This window comes from Bidens hawaiensis, unplaced genomic scaffold, assembly GCF_021521415.1.
Source record: "Bidens hawaiensis isolate Kalapana, Puna unplaced genomic scaffold, B.hawaiensis_p1.1 tig00419565_1, whole genome shotgun sequence".
Classification (NCBI taxonomy): domain Eukaryota; kingdom Viridiplantae; phylum Streptophyta; class Magnoliopsida; order Asterales; family Asteraceae; genus Bidens; species Bidens hawaiensis.
Window position 1 is genome coordinate 203,769 of NW_027506838.1, and position 27,543 is coordinate 231,311.

The 27,543-nt window shown below is 31.0% G+C and overlaps 1 pseudogene; it reads left to right on the top strand.

Annotated features, from left to right (window-relative positions):
• Positions 1-6,732: 6,732 nt before the first annotated feature.
• LOC143618637 (metalloendoproteinase 1-like) lies at positions 6,733-7,785 on the top strand (annotated as a pseudogene).
• Positions 7,786-27,543: the final 19,758 nt, after the last annotated feature.

The following is a 27,543-nucleotide window of genomic DNA, read 5'->3' on the forward strand; positions in this document are numbered from 1 at the left end:
CTAAAATGTTAAATTAAAAGTTATTTTTTGCTTTCGTTTGTTCGTTTAAAAGGGGGATAACGAATGCTGATTATATCAAAGGTTAAAAATCAATATTGTATGCCCATTTCATTTCAGTTCACTATATTTTGACCCATTTTGTTTTTGTTCGTTATATTTTGGCCCATTTAATCCACTACATTTTGCTTCTAGTTTGTTTTCATTAAAACATCAAAACTATTGTAAGAAAAGGCATGCAAGCAACTCAAACAACTCAAACAAGTTTATCTCCTACACTTACATTATAGTTATAATTTTCATTAGCTACCATTATCATTCACGACTCACACTTACTATATAAACATATTAAAAGTATAGCTGAAAAGAATGTAGGATATGTCAAAAACTAGAAACTATATAGTGTCGTATCCTCGTAGGCCAACAATATTTGAACTGAAACCGAGGTTTTCATCAAACCAAAGGAACAAAAACCATAATTAAGTCAAAGAAATTTATAATCTTAATAATCATTTGTTCTGGCGGTATGTGGATGTAACCTCGAGGATACAACTTATGTATGAGGTTAATGAATAAAGCGGGCGTTCCTCTAATTCTGTGAGATTTTACTAGAAAAAAGTCTTAATTACGAGATAGATATTACATTTTCTTTTATGGTATTGAAATAAGATTAAACACAAGTCTTTTGATATAACACTAATGATATGAATTACATGGTTGCTATAGTCGCTGGATATACAAACAACATTCTTTGCTTCATGTATACAGAGTCCTCTATTTATCGTGTTTGTGCAGTTAAATTTGCAAACATTAGGGTGGTGTTAATGGTCGCAATCTCATTCTACATCCTAAACCACTTTTCATCATTTTTTTTCACACTTTCTCATCCACGTTAGCGTCTATCATTTCATCACACAATCATCCAATTCTATTTCATAACCATTGTAACCGTCTCAAACCATCACCTTTTAAAATTATTTTTTTAAGATATTAAAACATAAATAAAAATCAATTAAAATACAATATGAGCTTTTTTAGAAACATTTTGGGTTTGTTAAGCAAAAATGTTGGCTTTTAGAAAAAATATGGGTTTTAGATATAAAAGAAACCCTAAACAAAATCATGTCTTCTTCATCATATGCCGGCATCACCGGTATGCTACCACCTCTTAGTCGCCAGTGCTCCACCATTATTAAACACCACTGTTGCCACCATTAACCATTAATATAAAAGGTTATTTTGTTAAAAAAAGAAGAAGAATATGATTAACTTCGAGATGGTACACGGGGACTGCTAAGACCATCAGTGAGTTTTTGACAAATAGGCTTTCAAGGAGGGTAGAGTGGTCGACGGACCCGGCCAGACACCCTGCTATGCCCAATTTTTAATTTAAAGTATATATATATATATATATATATATATATATATATATATATATATATATATATATATATATTTATGAAAAACAATATGTATTAATCTTAATAAATTACCACTAACTTGGTCTAGTGGTAAATGAGTATAACTTATAACCAAAAGATTGTGGTTTCTAATCCTACTTAAGACATGTTTAAGCCTAATTTTATTTAAATATTTTTTTACATCATAACCAAGTAAGCCCATTTAAAAATTAATTTGTTTAAACCCAACAAAAAACTTCTTTTACTTAAGACCTAATTTTTTTTTGTGCCTTCACCTAATTTCTTTTAACAATTCTCAAAGACGACCCTCGTTATTGGTCAGTACCATCAGACAAAGCGGTGTGCCCGCATGCCTCGTGCGGTAACTAATAATTCCAAGTCCTATCGCCACCACCCTTATGCCATAGAAAGCACCGTGATCTCCACCAGGTATCATATACTATTATAATTTATAAGTAGTATATAAGATATTGTTTGTCGGAATATTACAATACTAGCTTTAAAACCTGTGTAATTCATGAGATACTTAAAAGAAATACAATTAAGTTATAAAATTAAATGATAATTTTTTTAAAAAAACTATGTTTAGCAAATTAAATAGTTTTATAAGTTAAAATTATATTTTCTAATGAAATATTCATAAGTAGTATATAAGATATTGTTTGTCGGAATATTACAATACTAGCTTTAAAACCTGTGTAATCACGAGATACTTAAAAGAAATACAATTAAGCTATAAAATTAAATGATAAATCTTTTTTTTAAACTATATTTTATCAAATTAAATAGTTTTATAAGTTCAAATTATATTTTCTAATAAAATATTCATAAGTAGTATATAAGATATTTTTTGTCGGAATATTACAATACTAGCTTTAAAACATGTGTAATCACGAGATACTTAAAAGAAATACAATTAAGCTATAAAATTAAATGATAAATCTTTTTTTTAAAACTATATTTTATCAAATTAAATAGTTTTATAAATTCATATTATATTTTCTAATGGAATATTCATATGAATACATGGTATATTCTCATGCAATTTTTTCATAATCACGAAAAAGATGCACTTGATGATTTTATAAGTTGTAATTATTTTTTTAATGGACTAACGAATTATAACAAAATGTGATAAGATCGATGTTTTATTATGAATGACATAAAAAAACATTATGTACAAAATTAACATGAATAAAACATGCTTTAGTATTATAGTTTCAAAAGAGATAGATGAAAAATCTATTGATACATGAGGGTTGAATGAATATTTGAGAATAAAATTGTTATTCTTTAATAATTTCTTATTGTCTTTTTCATATTAAACCTATAAATATCGTTTATTTAATTTTACCACATTCATCTCCAACACTTAAAAGTGCATATAAATTAATTTAATAAAAAAAGATAGATAAGATTTCTTTAAATATATAATATTTTGATAATATTGACCTAAATACCCACATATTTTTAATCCCTATAATCTAGATGATTAATTATTTGATTAAAAGACAGATTAATAGGGCCAAGTTATTCTATATGGAGAACAAAAATGAGAATGATGAGAGTGATCTTTAGTCACAAAAAAAAACCCATAATCACAAAAAAATAAAAAAAAATAATAATAAAAAAACCATAACTCAAAATTTAATAAAAACACGAAGCATGTTTTCACCGTCTTTCTCGTTTAAAAAAAGACACAATAATGAGTGAAAAAGATCATTGTCTCATTTTGTTTATCATTGTATTTTGTATTTATTTTCATCATTGATTATGTATTATTTCTTTAACATTGTGTTTTTTTTTCTTGTGATGTGTTATATACTCACCATTGTGTTCTATTTTGTTCAGAATTGTGTTATATTTTGTGATTTATTGTGTCATTTTGTAGTTGTAATTGTGTCTTTTGTTCAATTTCGTCATTGTGTCTTTACTCGTCTTTTTCGTCAATTTTTTTTTGAACGTGAATGATGGCGGAAACTTTTTAGTTTTTAATTTTTTTTTTGTTTTTTATTTGTATTTTGAGTTATTATTATTTTGTAAGTTTATTAAAATCAATTTTTAAGAGGTTTTTTGTGTAATCACAAATCATTCTCACAGTTCTCATTTTTGTCTCCCTTTGTATTTTAACTTTAACCTAACCTTGATTAATATGTTTCGATTACACCGGCATAAATATGTTTTCATAAAAAAATAAAATTAATAGTTTGAGTGGAAAATTTAGAATAGGTCTCCAATATTTGTTATTAGATTAGGTAGATAGGGTCAAGTTATAATAAGAAGTATGATCTTTGTAGGAATGATAAAAAATAATCTAGACAATTAATTTTGAATTTGAACGGTTGAGATTTGTTTGAGAAAAAATTAAGTATAAAACAAAGGAAAGGGTAAAAAAGGAATAACACATAATTGTTGACTTTCTCTCTCTACATGATGTAAGACACATGACAATTCTTCAATCGTTTTAAAACGTCCATAGCTTTTTTATACGACATCTTTTAAAAAAAACCACCCTAATAATGAACGTTTTTTTATCTTTAATATGAGTATCATACTGTTATAAAAAAATTTAGTGGGTTTTCTTATACACTTGTTATAGGTTATAAACATTGTGTTTTTTCTTCATTGTGTTTTATCCCATATGTTTTATCATAGTGTTTTTTCTATTGTGTTTTTTAATTGTGTTATACAATTGTCTTTTTCATTATGTTTTTTTTCATAAGGTTTTTCCATTGTGTTTTTTACATTGTACTTTTTCCATTGTGTTTTTTCCGACGAAATTTCCGGAGACTTTTTCGGCGAGGTGGTGGCGGTGGGTGACGGTGGTGGTGGTGGTGGGCGAGAGAGGGGTGGTGGTTGTAGGAGATGAGTGAAGATGCAAGTGGGTTTTTGAAATTAATGTAAGTGGGCTTTTGAGATTAAAGGAAGTGAGTTTTCAATTTTAAAATAGTAGACTAAAATACCAGTAGACTAAAGAACCCTCATTGCTAGCCTTTTTAAGAAAATCAAACTTATTATTTAAACATAATTCTAAGTTTTCTTTATGCTTATTAAGAATAAATCTTCACTTTGATTACTTTCTTTTCTTTTTAGAATAGGTAGACAAATGTATAAAATAAATTTTGGTTATGAACTTATGATATTAATATTGTACTCAGTTTAACTTAAAAATTTATTATTTTCTTAATAGTGTTTTTAATGAATTACTGCTTGTCACGATTTTGACGACAACAATTATTCTTGTCAACAAATTTCTTTAATTGTTTAATTTATGATTTTAATTAGTATGTTTTGATCAATCTATAATTTATTATTTTAACTAGTATGTTCTTTAAGTGTATATTTTTTCACCGGTATTAATTCTGAATTAACACACATTCTCTTTTTGATAATATATTCACACACACATTTCGTGTTCTTTAGCTTGATACTAAAATTACTCTGGTAATTACTATATATTCCCTTAATATTTCAACGTTAAATATAACTTGAAACATAATTTTATACGGAATTTTATTAACTGTTGATCTCTTATATTTACTATTTTTATATGTCCATTCACTTGGATCATAAATATTTATTTTATTTAAAGAATATCATTAAAGTATTCGTTGTGCTTGTAATAAATTTTAATAAATGATCATTATTGTAATGTGTTGTTCCTTTTCACCTTTTTTAGTGACCAATTTTATTTTTTTCAACAATAATTGGAACCACCCCTAATAGTCGGGGTGAGCTTTTTTCCCGATACGAATGTTAACCATTCATACTAATTTTGATGCTCCAAATTTGACACACCTGAGAACATCATCAAGGAGGAAACCCTACTATAAAAAAACCAAATTAATATTACAAACTGATATGATTTAATAAATACATAAATCACTATAAAACAATAAATGTCATAGATGTATACAGACACAGGGGCGGATCTATAGTAGAAGTGGGTGGTTCCGCGGAACCACCCGAGTTTCGAAATAATAGTCTAATTATATATAGAAAATATAAAAGGAACCACCTTATAAATAGGAAAGGAACCACTGCATAAAAGTTCGAAGTGCTGGTTCAGCCGGTATGGTGTTTGTTTGGTTACCTTAAGGTCGCAGGTTCCATTCTTGTTGGAGGATAGATTTGTTCTTATTTTTTTTTTACCAACTTACCTTATGGGTTTTATTAAAACACTAAGACCACAACAAAAAATTTGGCGCCTCTTCAGTCTTCCCTGGCCTCTCTTCAAACACAGACAGCCTATTTCCCCTGACCCCTCGTCCCCGTTCAGCCGTTCTCTTCTTCCCACTTTGAAGGTATGTTCGATCTTCCATGTTCTTTCCCAATTCCCATCGATATGTTGAAATAATTTTTGGGATTTTTGCTTTCTTCAATTGTCTTATATGGTCTAGGTTGTGTTAATAAGTGGTTTGGTTGTTTAACTCTCACATTCAGCTCTCAAATCTTTCTAATTAGGTGGTAGAATGAGATGAATAAATGTTTTTTTATTGTAACAATTATGCTTACAAGGTGTTCGATGAAATGCTTCTTAGAAAGTTTTCTATAAAATGATCATCCATTTGTTAAATTGTTGCTATAGTTTTAATTGTTCTTGACTTCTTGTTAATTGTTTTTGATTGTTACTTTAGTTTTAATTAGTTAGATTGTTGGTTTTAATTTCTTAGTTTGTTAGAATTTGTTAGTTTCTTATAGTTTTTAATTTGTTAGTTTGTAATTGTTGATTTGTAGGTATTTTGAATATTAAGAGATATTTCCAAAGTGAACCATCGAACCTTGGATCATCAATTTCAAGTAGTAAACCGTCAAAAATAATTTTTGATGATCTTTCATAGGATCCTTTCGAAAGGCAAACCATTTCATCTTATCAGCGAAGTCAAAAAGATGAAATTAGACGGGCATATCTACTTAGAGGTACGTGTCAACAAACCGGGCATGATTTTCCTCTAACCAATTTAGTTGGTAAATTAAGACACTTTAATGACGGTATCTTTTTTATTATTTTATCGTATTTTTATTATGTAATGAGCTTTGGCCGAATCATCGAACCGACCCGGAATTTTTTATACCCGACCGACTCTATGAAATTTAAGCATATAAAAGTAGTGCACCACCTAAAAAAAATTCCTAGATCCGCCACTGTACAGACAGTAACCGATTAAACACTAATATAAAAAACAAATAGCAATAGGATTACAAAAACATTGACATAAAACATAAACTCCCTCGGACATGTAAACTTGAGTTTTCTTGTTATAGTTACAAAATAGTATAATTTTATATACCATAATGAACCTTGTGTTAATATCAAGGATATTTAAACATTCTCAGTGAATTTGAAAATAAATAAAGTTATGAATACAGGTATAAATAGAGCTAGTAATTCCAATAATCGTATCTCAAAATTTTCAACTTTGTCTTTGAAATGATGTTTAAACTCTCTTTTCCCATTTCATGTATTTTCTTTCTTTTTCTCTTTTATCAAACGGTATTTTCTCATTTTCAATACCCTCATTTACAGCCAAATGGGTCATTGAACGATAGCATAAATCAGCAGCGGTTTGGGTTTCTTAAAAACATGCAAGGGTGTCGTAAAGGTGAGAAAGTAAAAGGCATTCGAGACCTCAAAATGTATCTTAGTCATTTTGGATACCTAAACTACCAAAAAAACCCCAAGGTCTCAAATCCTAATGAAGATCATTTCGATGAGGAGCTTAAGGCGGCCATCAAAGCATACCAAGTTTATTAATATCTCAATGTCACTTGAACGCTTGACGAGCCAACAGTGTCCAAGATGGTCATGCCTCGTTGTGGGTTTCCAGATAAGGAAATTCATCAACATAATCATAAACCTTTCAATTTTGTCTCTCGTTATCGTTTCTTTCCTGGTAGACCAAAATGGCCTAAGGGAAAAAGGCATTTAACATATGCTTTTGGATTACGTTTTCCTACACGATTCATACCTTCTGTTGCACGAGCTTTTGGAAAATGGGCCATTGCTTCTCGATATTTTACATTTTCAAAAGCTGAAAGTTATTGAAGTGCTGATCTACATATTAGTTTTTCACGTGGTTCTCATGGAGATGGTTTCCCCTTTGATGGGCCTGATGGAGTATTGGCATATGCTTATGCTCCTACAGATGGAAGGTTTCACTATGATGCGGATGACCATTGGGTGGTTGGAGCGGTCCCCAACGCTTTTGATATCGAGACTTTAGCCTTACATGAAATAGGACACCTACTTGGGCTTGAACATAGCCGAAATCAATATGCAATAATGTGGGCTACCTTTGATTCGGGCGTAACAAAAGGATTGAGTTTCGACGACATCCAAGGAATTAGGGCTCTATATGGCAGTTAGCTTGTTCTTAAAATGAAATAACAAAAGGATAACTAAATGATTTTAGTGTGCGTGTAGTTATAAGAGGAATAATAAGTGGCGCTTAGTTCTAAAGCGAAGTGTGCGCTTTCTTTCATTATAATATTATAAGAAAAAGAGAAAATTACAATTTGACTCATTGGATAATATTGGTGGGTGCACCCTAACTACCTGAAAACTAAATCTCTGGGTATTGTACCCTCGTTTAATTTTGGCGGGCTCAGTGTGAGCCATTCCATCAGTTGACCATCCAGTTAACCTGTGTAATGACTATTATGCCCTTTTCAGCTGCGCAATTAGAACATCTGTCTTTCAAATAATTAAAAAATTTACCCTGATACTTAATTCCCTCCAAAATTTTTTGAAAAATCATTTTTTATTATTTATATCACCGAACCGAACCCGAAAACAACGAAACGAAACTATATATTTCACTTTTTATATACTTTTCACCCGAACTGAACCCGCAACAACGAAACGAACCAATATATTTCACTTTTTATATATATATATATACCAGCCGAATCGAACCCGAAAACAACGAACATGGACATTTTTTTTATATATATAACACGAACACAATACACGAACACATTACATACATATAACAAAACACCCGAATTATCTAGTCTTCCATTCTGGATCTGCACCCGAATATGAACTACAATCGGAATTCCAAATACATCCCGATTGTAGTTCAAGTTCAAAATCGAAACCATGGTGGGACGGGGTGGGGTGCAACTGGAAAGGACGGGAGTGGGGTGCGACGGGGGTGGAGGTGCGACGACGGTGGAGATGGTGGCTAGGGCGGTGAAGATGGTGGCCAGCGGAGGAAGATGGTGGCCGAATGACGATGATGATTATTATTGTTAATATTATTATTATTGTTATTATTATTATTATTATTATCTATTTCTAACATATTATTACTATTATTATTATATTTATTATTTGTTAAAAGAAAATTACTAAAATACTCTTGCCATCCAACAGTCAACTAACGGTAGTGACACATCTCAACATTATAAAAAACATACGGGCACACAAGCGCAATTTGGTTTTCAGTGGTTCAACGGTAGCCCGCCGATATTATCCAAGGAGGCAAATCATAATTTTCTTTAAGAATAAAAAACAATGATTGTTGTGAGTTAATTTGTTGAAGGTATTGGTTTGGGATGTTGTAATCTCAAAAAATAAAAATATATGCTCGTCTGGAGTGTCTCTATAATTGAATTCAGATTTTCGTATGAAACCCCTATGGAACCAATTATTATTTAATTAGTATAAAAGAGAAGTTTGGTGTCACAAACAACTTTTTCAAGGTTTTCTATATAAGATATACTTGTAGTATGAAATCATCAATTGCCCATTTGGTAGCATGGCTTCATTGAGTACACTAAAACAGTTTTTGGCTAGCGAAAGCACCAGAGTTAGTTTTTGGCTAGCGAAAGCACCAGAGTTCGATTCCGCTCTTCTGGACATACACATGGAAAATTGTTATTTCTTTTTGCACGGTAGCACATATGTAATTAAACTAAGAACTTTGGGATTTTTTTTAATTTGGGTACGTAAAAAACATAATAAAAACCGACCGAACGCCAATTTTGTTTTAATTTCGGTATTGCAACGAACGTGACGGAATCTGACCGAATTTGCGTACACAAACCGCATCAACGGTTGAGTTTTACCATTTGACATCACCCCACTTGTCCACCTCAATTTTTATATTTTCTTTTTGTTATAGTTCCGTTACCATAACACAAGTAACCGAAACCGACCAAATTTGTGTCGACTTACCACCTCAATGCCCGGGATCGACAACGCTTGAGGTTTACCACCACCCGGGTTATACCGACCTGTCCTTACGTGCAGACTCTCCCCCTTTATTTGAATACATATTCTTTTGGTTTCTTTCTTTTTTTAACAATTATTATTTTTTTTAAATATGTTTGTATTTATAAGAGTAATTTGGTGCCACAAGTACCCTTATTGTTTTCCAGTGCCGTAACGAACGTGACATAAACCAATCAAATTTGCATAGACTCATCGCCTCAATGCTCGGGATAAGCAAATATCAGGTTTAACTAACGTTCGAGTTTTACCAACTGACTACACCTCATTAGTTCACCTAAATTATTAGAATTTTTAGTTTTATTTTCGGTTTTAGTTACGATATAATAACTCGTGTAACCGAAAGAGACCAAATTCATGTTGACTTACCGCCTCAATGTTTGGAATCGACAACGCTTGGGTTTTACAACCGTATGAGTTTTATCGACCTCCCCCGGTGCAACGCGCCGTATAAAATTCTAGTTATATGTATTGGAAGGAAGATTAGCTTGAAGTCCATGTAACAAACTCATTAAAACAACAATTCATTTCTTTACATTAATAACCATGGTATTTGATATTGGATTGAATATAGTTTTGAGTTCATATTTACTTAATGTAAGACCCAAACCCAGGAGGCCTTACCGTTGATCATTCATAAGAATAATAGTTCGTTACTAAAACAATATAAACCAATGCATCGGAATACATTCAATAATCATTGTAAAAATTGGAAACAAGACTAAACAAGGATCTAAATAAACTAAATAATCGTGAACACAATGCTAGTCTTGATACGGGTAACTTCGCAAGTAGCCAAGAGATTCTCATTCCAACACCTAACCTGAAATAAACTATATATATATATATATATATATATATATATATATATATTGAAAACGGCAGCTTGGCTGAGTGAGTTCTAGTTTTTAATGTCATAAATAAGGCTTAACATTAAACATCATAACATAATTAAATATATGCAACATAACATATAAATAGTCGGTGCACCGGGTCATAAAGGGTCCGTAATTGCCCCGAACATGCCAAACACAAAGTCATAGCACTGTTAGAGGACTTCTTCTAGTTGCCTCGTGAGAGGACTTCTTCTGTTTGCCCTGTGAAGGGACTTCTTCTAGTTGCCCCGTGAGAGGACTTCTTCTGGTTGACCCAACCCATGCACGACCATTAAAATCATAAACATCAAACATAGCATCAAGCATACAAATCATATATAAATCCATAAAACATATAATTCTTTATAAACAATCATCGTACATATTCATCATCTTAAAATCATGTGTGTAAATCATGCGGGTTCGCATGTAAAGATCATATAACATAAATAAATTATATGTATATTTGTAATCCATTTTCATGCTCATTTATCATTAAAAGATCATGCATAGTAACCATATTGGTAAAAACATTTAAATATATATACCAGCCCTAAAATCATTAGAAAGAATTTAAAAGGAAAAAGGGCGTCTAGAGCTCACCTTAAAGAAACGCTAATGTTACCGAAAGCTAGAGAAACTAGAGAAGTATGAACCCTACACGAACCGAGACATCTCAAGGCGTGCTGCGAAGCTGGGAATGATCTTAGGAAGAGCTGCAAACAGGGGATGTACGTTGAGTGACTCCCCGATACCAGAGTATAAGTGATCCGGCTTGGAGCCTTGAACACGTAGAGCCGATGACCTGATCAAACAATAAGTGAAGAACTGATCACCGGTGGCTACAAACGAATCGTCTTATGAAAAGCAAGAATCGCGAATTACCGGTAAGCCGAGTAGGTCAAGATTTGCCGCAGGTGGGTATTCGAGGATCACCACCTTAAACATGCTTAAGGACCCTAAGAAGAATAAATGATTCATCAACCTTTAGAGTGAACAAGGCTGATTAAGATCACACTAGTTGAACAAGATGCTACCTAAAATGGATGTGTGAGGCCTAGGAGTTAATGTCTCCTTCTTTGCATTCAGTTTGCGTCCATGGGAGGAAAACAAATAAAAGCCACCATGAACCCACGTAGGGTTTATAATTTCAAGAATTAATAAGATAATTTCATAAGCCCCTCCATGTTTCCATTAAAGTAAACTTGTGTCCAAAGTTATAATAAATCCAAGTTTCATAGCACTCCCCGTAATTCCAATGTATGACAAATTGATATAAAAAGTAGCCAGCTATGCCTCCATTAATTACGTAAAGCGTCCGAGCTAGACAACATGTTACTAAAAAAATGGGACGTTACACTTAAACTAGTAAATATGGCTCTTTATTCATGGTTGATAATTGTTATATTAAAAAATGCGTATTCATTAATAACTCACTAATAATTTAATTAATCAAATATGTAAAATGTCTCCAACGACAAACCTTATGAAGTTTGATGCATTTACATCTAATAACGTGGTATTAAATGTTTAAACTTTTATGGAATATTTTTTTGAAGCAACTTCTATATAATGTATTATTAATATCATTAGTTTTATTAGAGGGCTTAACTTGATAGGTAAATTCGAAAATGTTAAAATACAAAAAGAGACAAAAATAAGGAGTGTGTGGAAAGTTTTTAGTCTAAAAAAACCTATTAAAAATTTAAAAAGAATAATAAATAGATAATATATCACGAGAAAAGTAAAAAAAACCGAAAATGTTACCCATGTCTTTCTAGTTAAAAAAAAAGAAGAAGAAGAAAAGACCAAATGTCGAGAAAGAAAATACAATGACAAAAACAAATTAAAAACACAATGATGAATAAAAAAAGACACAATAGATCACACAATATAACACAATGCCGAACAAATATAACACAATGTCAAGTATAACATAATATAAAAAAATACACAATGTCAAGGAAAAACACAATGAATGACGAAAATAAAATAAAACACAATGATAAATGAAAAGCCACAATGATCTTTTTCCTCAACATTGTTTTTTTAGGATGATTAAGACACAATGATTTTTGTTTTTTCACCTTTTTCGTTTTTTTTTAATTTTGAGTTATGATTTTTGTATTAATATTTTATTATTTTTGAAGGTTTCTCTTTTTTTTTTCACAAATCTTTTCCATCTTTCTCATTTTTGTCTCAATTTGTAGAATAACTTGATATACATATACTCTATGTGGTTTTTTAGTTAGAAGTATAGATATAGCCATTTACTCTAGATAATTTTATGTTTTATGTTTAAGAAAAAAATTATCAACAACCCCCCCCCCCCCCCCCCTTGCACCCATTTACTTTAAATAATTTTATGTTCAAGAAAAAAAACTATATGATTTTAAAATGTTTAAGTTCACCCTCCCCTGCGGGTGCGAATTATATGTATTCAAGTTCCGCCATTGATTACATGTAAAAACAAATAATCAATAAGGCTTTTTATAGCTTGTTATATTAAAACGACATAAGCTTTAGGCTAATTGTAACACGTATATACAGAAATCGATGACTTACGGCAAAAACAAATCATAACATCTTTGTTGTTATTCAGGGTCGACCCAACAATTTTGGGGCCCAAAACTAAGTAACATTTTGAGGCCCTTTTCCAAAATATATTTTATTTTTTGCTTGTGGTCCTCATATGCCGAAATATGATGATATTAGGCAATACATTTTTATGTGGACTGTTATGTTAGCTACTACGATTCATAATGTTATAATGTGTCAGTTATGATGATATTTTATTTATATGAATCGGCTGAAAAAAAATAGATTAAGAAAAAGAAATGAAGATTAATAACAATTGCTAAGGAAATTTTGTATCACACAATAAATCCAAAATGGATTATGTAAAACATTTTATCTAAAAACTTATGTGTATAAGAACCTACCACATACACAGACAATGTATATTGCAAGCCAGAAAGCTAATAACATCCAATCTAAAATCAAAATTTACAACAATAAAAGAAGAACAATCCAAAATCACATTTTTTTGCTGTAAGCTATACAAATAAGTGCTTGTTTCTATGCAACCAGAATGTCAAACGATAGAATTAAGCTAGTAGTAAAATTGGGGGCCTTAAAATTGTGGTGGCCCGAAGCTAGGACTTTGATTGCCAATGCTTAAGGGTCGGCCCAGCTGTTATTTATATAATAGCTTAAGTGTTCGCGCTTTGCCGCGAGTTCATTCAAATTATCCCCTTGTATTGGTTTGTAGTGTTTGATATGGAGTGTAATGGTTTATCAGTGCGAATATGATCAACAAAATATTAGGGATGAATGTAATGAGAAGAAATGTGATATTGTGGTGAAGGTCGGTTGGAACGGACTTGTTTGGTATATGAATAGATATTTCATATTTTAAAAAGGTGAATAAGTAGTACAACGACCTTTCTTTTTTGCATTTTTTATTAAATTGATTGTTGTTATTGTCGTGTTTAGAACCATTACACCGATGTGATGTAGTTTAACATTCTATGACAATATGTTTGAATCGTAACGTTATGAAAGGTTGGTGATATAAATTTGCCTTTCGATATCATATTTTTCATTTTGTTAACCATTGAATGCTATAGAACATTGACGAAAATAATATGTTATCCGGATTTGTGTGGTAATTGTAATGTGAAGACATTCTGCAGTTGTAAAAGGTAATTAGGTAATTAATTTTTCTTCATTCCATGTTAGGTAGAAAAATGCTTCAAATGTTGACCTTTAAAAAAATATAAGCGCTTATTATAACGCGTATTATACAATTGTAATGGGGAAGTAGATACTAAACATTAATAATTCCATAATTATCTGAAAAGAGGATCTGTTGGTCTCGTAAGCTTGGCAGACCTGGCTGTCGGTGTCCAAATTGGTTACCCACCATGCATCATTTCAGTCGTTGTCGTTAGTTGGGCAGACAAGTATGATGGTTACGAGTGCGGGTGCTGCATAAATACATGCAATGTTATTTCCTTCTTCTTTAGTTGTGTTGCTGGTGGATGTGGGTGTTGCTGAGAACCAACACTATCATTTTTGTTAATAAAAACAAACTTTATAATTTGTAGTTAAATCATATGAGTATTGAAATATGTTGTGGGTGTACCGGGGTTTTGTTTAGATACTTTATTGTTAACATATTGTATGTAAGACTTGATTATTATTATTTTTAAGTTTATTTTAATGAGTTCTATGGTACTGGGTATGTGGCAACCATCCTCGGTTTTATTTCGAGTCAATGACCGAACCGAAACCGAACTCTTGTTTAAATACTTTATTTTAACATGTTGCATGTAAACTTGAGTATTATCATTTAAGACCATTCTCATCCCATCCCCTATAATTATGTGTGGGAAGTTTGCAAATTATAGGGTAAGGTTGTGAGTGATTGTGAGTGTAAATTATAGGGTGGAGAGAGAAATGTAGTGAATTTTTTGTAAATTTGGGGAAACATTGTTTCCCCTATTTGTTTTTTAATATTTGTTGGATTGGTTGTGAGTAGAGGAGAGAGAAAACTGTAATGATAAATGTATAAAAAATATTATTTAATTGAACATGAGAGAAAAATGTAGTGTTTTTTTAATGTAATTATAGAGATAGGGATGAGGAACGGGTTGAGAATGCTCTAAGTTATTTTGATAAAGTTCCATTGTATTGGGTATGTGGTAACCATCCTCGGTCTTATTCCGAGTCAAGGACCGAACCAAGACCGAACTACACCGAGTTCACTCGCTTAAGACACACTAGTGTGTTTTGAGCCACCGAATCTCATATTTTCTCTAAAACTATTTTATAAACTAATTTTAAATTGTTTTCTCAAAACACTTGGTATGTTGGATCTAACTTGATCTTATAACAAGTTTGGACCGACAAAACAAAACACTCGCTTAACAGACAAAGGTTCTTCTTAATAGAACTACAAACTTGGTTAAGCTTCTTTTGATTTCATTGAGTTATCTCATAACCCTTTGGAATCTCGGCTTCAAGCTTGATCAATTATCAAGACTCGAACCGACAAATCCGAACACTCGTAAAATCTCGTTTTGGTATCTATTTAACTTTGTAATATTGCAATTATACCCAAATATTTACTTAACAAAGGTTAAGTAAAAACTAATAAACATAATACCGAGACCCGACTTCGAGTAAACTTACTTTTCAAAAAACATTACTCTAATTCCTTATGTATTTACATTTTAGCATTCAAACTTTACTTGTTTTTGTTACTTGTCAAGTTATTTTACTTTAAAGGTTTTAAAAACCATCTACTAACTAAAGACCCTTTTTAATCTAGGTCTTGCCCGTTGAACTTACCCTTCCCCCGTTTTATTGCAAACTATCCTTCAAGTTACTTATTTCATGTGAGTACATTTCATCCCTCGTTTTCATTTTTATACTTTGGGGGTAACATGCATACTTATTCAAAACAAGAATTATTTATAGTACTCTATCCTCAAACCACAAACTCTATGGTGTATGATACTGGAATGCTTGCTCTATTGTGTGTTATATGTTTCATATGCATTACGTGAACGAGTGTTTATTTCTATGTTGTTGTGGAGCCTCAATAAGTGATCATACGCACCCCTAACTGCTTTAGCCTTTTGCTAGTAGAATAGGGCCTCATTATCCGAGTATATCGGTTGTTACCGATTAGAAAGGATCCTCATTTACTTATGATTTATATACCGCAATTGTTGCTTTTATTTATAGTCCCATACACGTTTGTGGATTTCGCCTCATACTATATATACTCAAAACTGTCACACCCCGACCTACGGCAAAAATGATGGGGCGCGAACTGATTGTCACAGCTCTCAAGGTTATTATCATGCACAATATAAGTTTCAATATCTATTTAATAATTTCAAATAATTCAAGTACAAAATACAACTTATTAAACAAACAATAATTACAAATTTAATTCTTGATCGTATCATTTCTAACTTAAATTCTTCACTAAGTCTTCACCAACCTGCATTAAATTTCTACGATAAGCTGCATATGCGTTTAAAATAGAATTTTGTCAACAACACATGTTGAGTGAGCAACACGCCCGTTTATTTGTACATATAGTATATATAACAAAATACGTAACTGCAACAAGTCATATGAGAATAACAAATTAACCAAATGAGCAAGTATAACTGAGATGTCGAGAAGCACAAAGGCTAACGACTAGCGTATGATCATACTAGACTGAGATTATGTTGGACCTCTCCGAATGCGGAAGCGTACAAAGCAAATAAATATATAAACAAGTAAGGTATAAGTTGTTAACACATAAGACAAGAGTTGCAGTTTTGAGTATAAGTATACATGAGAAATATAATTTACGCATATGCCCCCAAAACATTGAAAGCGGTAAAATAGGGGAATGTGGTACTCACCTCGAAGATTAGGCAAGAGTCAATGATTCATCAAGAAATATAAAGGTAGATCAAGCTTTTCGGGAAATACCGACGAGATGTCCTATTAAAGAATAATTGTGGGAGTAAATATAATTTCAACGATGAATCTAAAACTAGATAGGGAATTCAATGATGATCGGGTGTGTTCTAAACGAGGATTAAATATTGTATTAATTTATTATTACTTTTAATTTACAACGGTTATCATAAATAATACTATTTTAATTATATAAAATTTACAGAAAAATACTTAAGTAAGTATTTATAAGACTTTAAATAAATCTAAATATGAGATTTGTTTTAAATAATTATTTTAAACTAAAATGCATTTAATGTTTATATATATATTTTTATTATTAGTAAAGACATCTGTTAAGTAAATATTGTAAATAATAAATGATAAATAATAAAAAAAAGTTATATAAAATAAGATATTTTATAAATGCTTGATCTATATTTTTAATATGTGAATTAACAAAGTTACAATATGTATTTTCAATTAGCCTTAAAAATATTCTTATTATGAAACCTTAATAAAACATTATCAATTTCTAATATATATATATATATATATATAGACACACACACACACACACACGTATATACACGAACGAAAACGTGAGTTAAACGAGTATTATAAAGTCGGTTTCAAAAAATGGCTTTAAGTTGTTTATTATTATTAATAATATAATTATTAAATTATTTAAGCATATTTTAACATAATTAAACAAAAAAAACGTCTGGTCAGGGACTCGAACCAGCGACCTCAGGTACACAACACGGAGCACACACAACCTCTAGCCAACTGGGCCCCTAGCCAACTTGGCTAGGGGTGTTAGTTGGTAGTAATCTAAAACAGGAAAATATATAAACAAACCAGATCCAACCCAAATCAAACCATAAGAACCCTAGATTATTAATTCGTTTAATTGCTTGATAAATGATAAATTAGACAGAGGGCTATTGAAGCCTACACAGCGCCGGACACAATGATATAATCAGTTACCTATAACAACGATGATACAATGGCTAATTAGATTAGACAGTTGCCAGCCACAAATTGATTCAGGACGAGATGTAGCAGTAAAGGTAATACAATTGACTATGGGGATTAGATCGTCGTTAGCACAAAGATGATATCTGTAAGTTTAATTGAGTTATAGCGTTCATTTACGTGTATAATGAGAAACGGGTCGATGTCGGTTTGATATAATAAGAAAATGAAACACAAACGATTGTTTTAACATAATTACATTGTCGGTTAGGTTGAAGATGGTAAGTATAACATGATTCTTGATTCACTTTCTATATCGGGTGCGAGAATTGTTGTCCAAGACACGAAATTGTATAACGGGTCTAATAAGCGGGTCACGAGTTGGGTTCGGATCTTGGGTAAACGGGTATAGGATGGATTTTAATATAATAATTATAATAGAAATTGCAGTATGGTCCCTGAAGATTGGAAGTGGAAACACAATGAGGTAATAGTTTATGTTTGGGTTAAAACTGCCAAACTTTAAAAGTCATATATATATATATTATATAATTAGTTAAATAATAATATCATAATAGTTTAATTAACTCAATAAAGAGATAAAATTTCCCAAAACTCGAAATGGGTCGGGTTTATAAGTTCCGAATAGTCCGAGTTGTTACAAAAGTTATGAAATTGCTCACCAACATTCATGTTGAAAATATTATTTTATGCATTGTTACATGTTTGATTATTGGTTGATTGGAGTTTGAAGATACCATTTCATTTGAGACCGTTTAGGTTATTAGAAGAATGAACAATTTATTTCTTATGTTTGATGTTATTTTGTATGAACAAGTTGTGTTATTTGGTTGATTGAATGAAATGAATGAGTTGTTTAAATATTGTCACTTTATAGTGTCTTGTGTTCTTGGGCAATCCATTGCACCCCGGCATGTTCCGCCGCCTTTGGTCGGGGTGTGACAGCGGTCCCGTACCGGTACCGAAACTCAAAACTTTAGTACCGACGGTACCAAATCGGTACCGGTTCGGTATCGATACCAAACAGTACCAGTATCGATTTTGCTCATCCCTATTATTGACAGCCTCATTATTTGTTATGTATTTGTTGTACTCACCAGTTTTAACTTCTTGTTAACATGAAACCTAAAAATAAAAATTAGATACTCAAACCTCTATAAAATTTGATTTGAAATCATTCTAAAAAGAAAAGGATAAATAGAACTTAATAGTTAGGTTTTATTATTGTAAACGGGAGAAACAAAGATATTTAAAATAAACATATAGTCATAGGGATGCATAATAAAATGTGAAGAATTTTAGAAAAAGAAATAAATTTAGAAAACGATGATTTTTTTGTTATATTATATGGCTATGGACAGGGAATGAGATGTGGCTAGGGGTGAGCAGAAAACCGAATTAACAGAATCAAACCGAATTAATCGAAAAAACAGCACCGGAAAAAACAGTACCGCAGCATTAAATGACGGTTAATTTTTTGTTTTTGCAAAAACTGAATTTTCGGTTTCGATTCAGTTATCCATTTTTATTAACCGAAAAGAACCGAACCAATTAATGATGACAAAGATTATCAAGATTATGAGAAATGAACTAAACTTTGAAGATAACTAAGATGATGAATGAGGATTGAGACTAAACTTATAATGTTTTTTAATCAAGAACTTTGTTGAATTTTAAACTATATTTAGCAAATTTGTATTCTTATAGTTCCACGTAACACGTGTCTATTTTTGTTTTCTGTATCTATACTAATTAATAAATAAAGGTTTCCTTACGCCACATGTCATCTTTTTAGCCCATCATTCCTCTTAAATTCCCGCCTCTCACCACATTCCTTTTACAAATCCCATAAGGAAACATCTATTTATAGATGGTATATTTTGGATTTGTAATTTGAAACCAATTATTATAATTGTTGATTATTGGTAAATGTATTAGTGAAATAAACTGTAAAAATAATTAAAATAAGTTATAAATTTACAGATTGGTTACATATTAAATATAGTTGTAATTGTCATATGCAATTAATGTAACTTTAATGGTTTATTATTATTATTATTATTATTATTATTATTATTTAATAGAATATGGTAGTAGCAGGTAGCGTAAATTGAACTAATTTTTTATTAAATGCAAAAATATGTATAGCTAAAGATATGATATCTAACTTCACCTATTTAAATCTATACTTTTAAGCAAACAATTATCACATAGTATTTTTATTATCAACATGAATGGTTAAAATCACACTTAAATCAATAAATCCATATATATTACAACTAATTTGGGTGATCATGAACCACGAATTGATGATATCTAATTTATACATGGAGAGATTGGTATTACCATTATATGATCTCCAACACTTGGAGATAAAAATAAAAAAAGTAGATAGACAGTGATCTGGTAGATACTTTACTATATATGGCTTTCACCACTTCTGAAAATAACTTAATCATCATGTTGACTATTTTTAGTATCTTATCATTGTACACCTTAGTTATAGTCAACTAATTTAAATATATAATGTAGCTTATTTATTTAATCATACAATACTGTTAGAGCACATCAATGTTGATATGATGCGTAACCTTGAAGATGTATCTAACATTGACTACTCATTTGCTCTATTGTCAACTTCATAAACGAAGATTCACTCAAAGGATGTGTTCGATGCAACTTGAATTAACAAATGGTTGATTCCAAAACGGAAAATTAGAGGATTTTTAATCGTTACAAACAGTTTCCTTTTTTATTATCCTTTTTTACTGTTTGCTCATGTTATGTTTCTTTACAAAATTTTTATGCATACACATTTATGGATTTTGAATAATAAAGAAATGTTATTCATATATATATATTAAAAATATAAACTTTAGATTCTTTAAATTTTGGATTAGTATATGCACATACTATAATTTATTTTCCGGATTTTGTTTGAACAGTGACTTTATTTTTGTGTTTAAGTCACTACACTCTCTAAAAATTGAACATAACCCAACATAAATTAATTAAAATAGGTTCAAATATATTATTAATTTTTTACAATAAATAAACTAAAATCCAAAAAAATGCATTCACAATATTAGAAACGAAAAATTTAAACAACCCCAATAATAAGGGGTTTTTATTGATGTAAGAGATCTATAATATACATAAACGAAACCTTTAAAAGCTCTCCGGTTGCCTCTTATATTATCTCAAGCTAACAGATTGCATATTTGTAAATAGATTTATCTCATGCATTTGACCCGAATTCACGGGCATGAGTCTCACCAAACTCAGATCTTACTTAAATGGGTTATAACATCTCATTAAATTGAAAATTAATCTCACCAAATATTTGATATGAAAATCCTATTAAATAGGGATTTATAAATTAATATCTGATTTCTTTATAAAAATATATATATATATATATATATATATATATATATATATATATATTGTTTATAATTAAAAAACAATTTTAAAGTAAAAAAAATAAGCGGGTCATGGGTCTCACCAAACTCATATAGCTTTTTAACCGGGTTATAACATCTAATTTTTTTTGTGAGCACTTTCATCATTAAATACTAAGTATATTATTAACTTATGTACAATAAATAAAATTAAAATCCAAAAAATATATAGATATTATAAACGAATAATGTAAAACAACCCCCGTAATATGGGGGATAAACGCTATATTATATAAACATAGGATTTCAATCGTATGATATTTGTCGATTTATGATCAATATAGATATTTGTCGATTTACGATCAATATAGAAGTCAAAAATTTATTTATTTAATTGTAATGTATGTTAGTACCTTTAATTAATAACTAGGTTAATTTATCATGATATTTTGATATTGATATTTCGAATGTTTTGAACTTACAAAATAAAATTTGTTAAACCCGTGTTGTACCCGGGTACTTAACCTAGTTTAATATATATGTAGTACTCTAATACATTTTTATACAAGCTTAAAATATGCATTTTCATTAAAAAAAAATTTGCGATGTCTACGCAGAACTGAAAAAAAACCGAACCGAAACCAAAAATAACCGGAAAACCGTAAAACCGGAAAACCGAAAACCAAACGGTTTGTATATTCAAATAACCGATTACTTAGGTTTTGGTTTATGTTTTGCCTGATAACCGAACCGAACTGAACCGTGCTCAACTCTAGATGTGACTATTCCCATTGGCATGTAATCGTTTGTTAGGTCGGTCAGTGAATAAAGAAAATGAAAACTCTTATTATGAAGCCAACAAGGTTGGTGGACCGACCGTTGTTCGATCGTTAACTCAGATCACCAAAAGTTCTAGTCTTTTAATTGTGACACACCTAGTAATTTTGCATTGCCTGAATATATATTTTCTTAACTTTTGATGTATTTGTTTTAAATAAATCTTTAATATTAACCAATTTCTAAAAATAAAGAAAATATTAGGGCTGACAATTGGGTGCCTGTTTAAGACACGTTAAGACCTATTAATCAAAAAAGTGCGGTATACGATTTTTCTATATTCTTAAATAATTGAAATTAGTATGTTAGACTTCATTTTTCCTTATTGATACACAAAACTTAAAACTATCTTCTCAGTTCGTAGTTTATAAATTTGACATACTTTCAAACATGTTTCTATTATCTTTCAATTCGAATACTTTACCATAAATCATTTGTATCCAAATGTTTATTTTTATTCTTCTTATATATTAACAGAAATAACAAGTTATATATGTAGTTAAAATAGCATCTGGTGGTATTTATAGGGGTTTTTTATAATTATTTAACTAGATAAATTTTAAATGATTTTTTTTCTTTTATGATGAAACTAAAATTCTATTGTTATTTAAGTTTTAACTAATTTTAAAAATCTTTGGAAATTATCCATGAAAATTTAGAATACAATTTCGTGGGCCTGTTAATTATTTCATTTGGGCTAAAGAGGGATGTGGATTGAGGCATGAGGAGACCAGCCCAGAAAAACAATTTTGACACCCTGCTAAGTGCCAACCCCGCGTAGTTGTATAAACTAGAGGTTACTCTCGGCGCGTTGCGCCGATCGAAATGTTTATACACACATAAAACATAATATATTATAGTAACTTTACCACCACACCACCTTACTTTTTACATTGCTTAGTTTAGTATGAAATCTATAAATAAAAAAATCTATTTCTATTAAAAAAACACCAAAACAAAAAAAAACACCAAAACTAGCAAAATAGAGGGTCGAACTATAGTCTACAATTTACAACAACAAAGCAATACCACCACACCAGCTCCAATTTTTTTTACCATTGTTAGTTTCAATTCTATAACTACAAAAACAGATTTGGAAATATTTCAAAAAAAAAAAAAAACTTAGTAGTTGTCATATGACAACCGCTGATTGAACCTATATTGATTTTACTGTAGCTTTAGGTTAGGCTTTGTATATACGAGAATGACAATTTGGATGTCATTTTGAACTCATTCATGTCGTGGGATGGGCACATTGATTCTTTTACCCCCACCAACTCCACCGAGTGCATGACGTTCACGGATTGAAGAAACAAGAATGACAAGTTGGATAAGCCCATTGATTCTTTTATCCCCACCAACTCCACCGAGTGCATGGCATGCACAGACTGGAGCAACAAGAATGACAACTTGTATGTCATTTTGAACTCGATCATGTCGTGGGATGAGCACATTGATTCTTTCCCCCCACCAACTCCACCGAGTGCATAGCGTGCATCGATTGCAGCTACAACTCCTACAGAATGACAATTTGGATGACATTTTGAACTCGTTCATGTCGTAGGATGAGCTCACAAACTCCACCGAGTGGTTCCTTTGATAATGATAACAAATGAAAACTTTTTAGAATTGTACACCAGCATAATGAGATACAAGAAATAACAATTTTATTTAAAACACTTACGTTTTATATTATCAAAGATCTTAGTTATACAATCAACGTTTAATTTATTGAACTACACCACAAGAACCTCCTCCGTATGGTGAAAAAACTCGCCCTTCTATCATGTAGGGATGACAATGGGTCGGGTTCAGATATTCCCAAACCCACACCTGGTTATTAAAGTCCGTCCCACACCCGTCGCGTTTTAATCGGGTAATTACCCGTCGGTTTTCGGGTTTTGGGTTTCCTATCGGGTTTTGATAAAATACCCGTCGGGTATGCCCGGCTCAAAACCCGTCGGGTTTCCACCAGATTTTGACAAAATATAGTAATCGATTACAAAGAGGGTCACCATAAAGATAAAATATCTCAAATAATTGACATAAACAAGTTTCGACAAATAATATATTTGAATTATAGTATATATATAAAATATAAAAAGCTATAACGGTACATCGGGTATATAATCGGGTAAATGGGTCTGTGTTATTGGGTAATCGGGTCGGGTAATCGGGTATATTTGAAATCCCAAACCCGTGAAAAATTTCAAAACTAATCTCAAACCCGTCCCAAACCCTAATGGGTCGGGTATTACCCATCCCATTTATGTCGGGTTTCGGGTTTTCCCATCAGGTTTGGGTTTCATTGCCATCCCTACTAGTATCATGAAAAAATTAAAGTAAAAAAAGATAAAATATGGTTTTCAATTAAAATTTTCATTTTCCTAATTTCATCGACTGCAAGCAAAATGATCATAATTATCCAGGACACACAAAGAGGTTCATAAATGAAATCTCAAAACTGTAAACGTTAAGATTACCATATGTGTTAAATTGCGCGTGATACTTTGTGATAATCCTATGAACAAGCATCATGTTATTAACGCTTTCGTGTTCTTCACTACTCTGCATAATGAAGCCGATTACAAGTGAGCCTGCTATATTCGTGAAAAAATCAAAAAAGCTTACAATAAAATCCAAACGGATTTCTCTTTCAATAATAACTCCACACAAGATAGCAAGATACAAGTAATGAAACAAGATCTAAAGAATGATTACCCTGAGATGACGTTTCTTCTCCTCTACCATTTTCAACGAATCGTTGCCATTTAGGGTTGTGGACGGCGATAGCGGCGGCTGTGATGCTAATAAATATTGGAATGGTGAATTAGGTTTACATTGTGTATAGAGTGTGATGTGATATTTAATAGTTTAGATTGTGTGCTACTAAATAAAATATATCTTTTTTGGGCCTACACGGCAAGTCCACACTAAAATGAATACTAACATATACGAAAAGCAAATAGGCGAGGAAGAGGGCCCAATCTAATATCACAAGGACCACATTGAAAAAATACTTGTAATAAACAACACTACCAATCTAATGATCAAATTACATAATAATATTCCATTGTATTGTTTGTTAATGCGGCCCCAAAATTTTGAGGCCAAGTCCTTATTTATTTTATATTTATAACTAATAACTATCGGCTGTCATCCACTTTCACAAAGAGTCGTGTGACGTTTAAAAAAGTACTATTAATTACATGACCAACCTACATGGATTTTAGGAGCGGATCTAAACGGGTGTCAGGAAGGTCTGTTGACCCTTCGACGACTTTCCGACGACTCTCCGACAATCAAAAATGTCACTACTAAGGTCTAATACTTGATGTTTTTCTTATGATTTTGATCCTTCAAGTTATTATCAGTTGTGTGGTTGAAGTGGAAAAAGAAACAAAAATAACTATGATAAAAAAAAATTCAATAAAAAGGAGGGCGGCGACATCTGTCATTGTTGGTTTATGAGGAAATGTATGTTTAGCAAGAAGTTTCTAGTTTCAAGCTTTTAAGAAAAAACTCCTACTAAATTAAAAAACTCTGTTTGATTCAAGCAACTTGAAGCTTTTAGGTCAGGATAAAAAGCTTAAAGCTTCTATTAGTAGAGTTTAGAAAGAGTTACAAGCTTTTAGTATTTTAATTTACTTAAATAACATTCCAAAATAAATACATTTACTATTATTTATTTTAGTTATGCCCATTTTAGTAATTTTATATGTTTTATTAAAAGTTCAGCTAATCTACCAAACATCTAATATAACTAAAAGTCTACGGCTAGCAGCTACCAGCTTCAAGCCACCAGCTTCCAGCTACATCTAGCAGCTAGTTTTGCCAAAAATACCCGAAGAAGAAGAAATGTGAAAGGGGAGAATGGTATTTAAGGTATTTACCTTAGTTAAAACAAACTGATTTCAAATATTGAAAACTTATTATTCTAACTAGAGGTTACCCTTGGCGCGTTGCGCCGAACGAAAGGTTCAAACACACATAAAAATAATAAATTACAATAACTGTAACACTACACCGCCTTACTTTTTCATTGCTTGATTTAGTATGAAATTTATAAATATAAAAATCTACTTTTATTTTAAAAAACAAAGAAAAAAACCAAAAAACACTAATAAACGGGCAAATAAAGGTCTGATCACGGGTCGTTTAGCCTACATCAACACACCAAAACAACCATAGCAACTTTCATTTTTATTCCTTAATTAGTTTTAAATCAATAAAAGTTAAAATATATTTTAAAATATATTTCAAAATAAAATAAAATTTTAAAATAGATTTTGAAATAAAAAAATTTTAAAAAACACTAAAAGATTGGCCACAATAGAGGTTTGAAACGGGGACCTTCAAGTTACAACAACTCAACAAAACCATCACAACAACTCCAATTTTTGTTACTTGATTTAGTCCAAGTCAATAAATTCTAAAACGGATTCCAAAAATAATTTTTATTAGGAAGCTTAGTGGCTGACATGTGGCAGCCACTGATTGGATCTCAATCTTTTTTACACTACTACAAAAACAGCCATAAGAAACGGTGATTTTGGCCAAAAGGTGCGGTTCTAGGACCGCACCAAATAGTATCGAATCTTTTAATAATAGGAACCACATCTTTTAGAAAACCGCATCATCTAACCTGCATAGGTATAACCGCACCTTTTACATCCTGAACTGAATAACCAAACCGCATCTTTTAACATATGATTTAACCGCACCTTTTAGCTTCAATTCTTTTTCTTTTACTTAGCTGAAAACAATATATATACAAAACCAAATTATATATATATATATATATATATATATATATATATATATATATAGCTGCAAATCTTCAAATATACATCTACATACACATATTATTTTATAGATGCAAAAACAAATAATATATTTAAAAAAAAGGTTTCAAAATATCCAAAAATCATGTTTCAAAGCACCACAAATGCAATCCGCATACAAAATTCATGTTTCAAATATTCAGTTCACAAACTCTAACTTTCATCCTTGCAACCCAAGAGACACAGCTTCAATTTTCATACTTGCAATGTAATCCGAATCCAAAGTCTTCATACTTGCCTAACAAAACAACATATTCAAAGTCTTTATAATAAAGTCACCTAAAATATAAAGTATTCAGTTCACGAAAAAGAGAAATTTCGTCATTAAAAAACCAGTGCCGTTTAAAACCCGAACAACACAAGTCAAAAGTTAATCAAACTTAAACCCTACTGCATACTAATATTTAAGCGAGTTTGTACGTGACTCGTTAAATATAAATGAACATAAAATGGTAGAATTTGGTA